Source organism: Montipora capricornis, chromosome 12 (genome assembly GCF_036669925.1).
Source record: "Montipora capricornis isolate CH-2021 chromosome 12, ASM3666992v2, whole genome shotgun sequence".
Lineage (NCBI taxonomy): Eukaryota > Metazoa > Cnidaria > Anthozoa > Scleractinia > Acroporidae > Montipora > Montipora capricornis.
Genome location: NC_090894.1, coordinates 5,887,666 through 5,888,256, shown reverse-complemented (window position 1 = coordinate 5,888,256; position 591 = coordinate 5,887,666). Strand labels below are relative to the sequence as shown.

Here is a 591-nt window from a genome sequence, read left to right as displayed (position 1 = left end):
TCACTTCATGCTCGTTCAGATCTTCATGGGCTCCTTCATCTTCATCCACCCCGAAGTTCAGGTTAACCTTATCACCAAATGGGGCGTCATTCAACACGCGTGATCCCCTACCGTGACATTTAATTTGTCACGCATTCCTCTCAATAACTTCAGCGTTTCCGCTCAAATCTGAGAGAAACCCAAAAAGCACATCGGATAACAAAAATACTAGTATTTTCTACGAAAACCGAAAACCAGATGCTAAAAAACCACAAGCAACACCAAGACCGAAAACCGAAGTCTTTTGGCACAAAAACAAAAAAACTACTCACTCAGTCCTCCCCGTGAGTTTTAGTACTTTCGCCCATTTCTCGGAAATTTTCACTGAATTAATCACCTCACCCACTGATTCGAATAATGCTGTAAGCGATTAGTATCTGATTTGAATTATTCTGCGATGGAGAGCCTTTTTACAAACTTGTATACGTAGACATGGAAGGACATCAAATTTGAGTTCGAGTTTTCGGGAAAGCACTAACGAGGAAAGATTTAGGAAGTTATAATTATTTGCAATCTTTCGAGCAGTCGGTGGCGGTGTCATAAACTTCAGAA

General features: G+C 40.8%; 1 protein-coding gene across 2 annotated transcripts in view; it reads left to right on the top strand.

Annotated features, from left to right (window-relative positions):
* The first annotated feature begins 352 nt into the window (after positions 1-352).
* The window catches only part of LOC138026177 (protein mono-ADP-ribosyltransferase PARP14-like), a 21,885-nt gene continuing 21,646 nt past the window's right edge, over positions 353-591 (top strand). The window contains exon 1 of one of the 2 annotated variants that reach the window (XM_068873397.1): positions 353-591. This exon is cut by the window's right edge and continues 50 nt beyond it. The gene's annotated coding sequence lies outside the window, so the exon portion shown is untranslated. The other variant, XM_068873396.1, reaches the window with a different exon arrangement.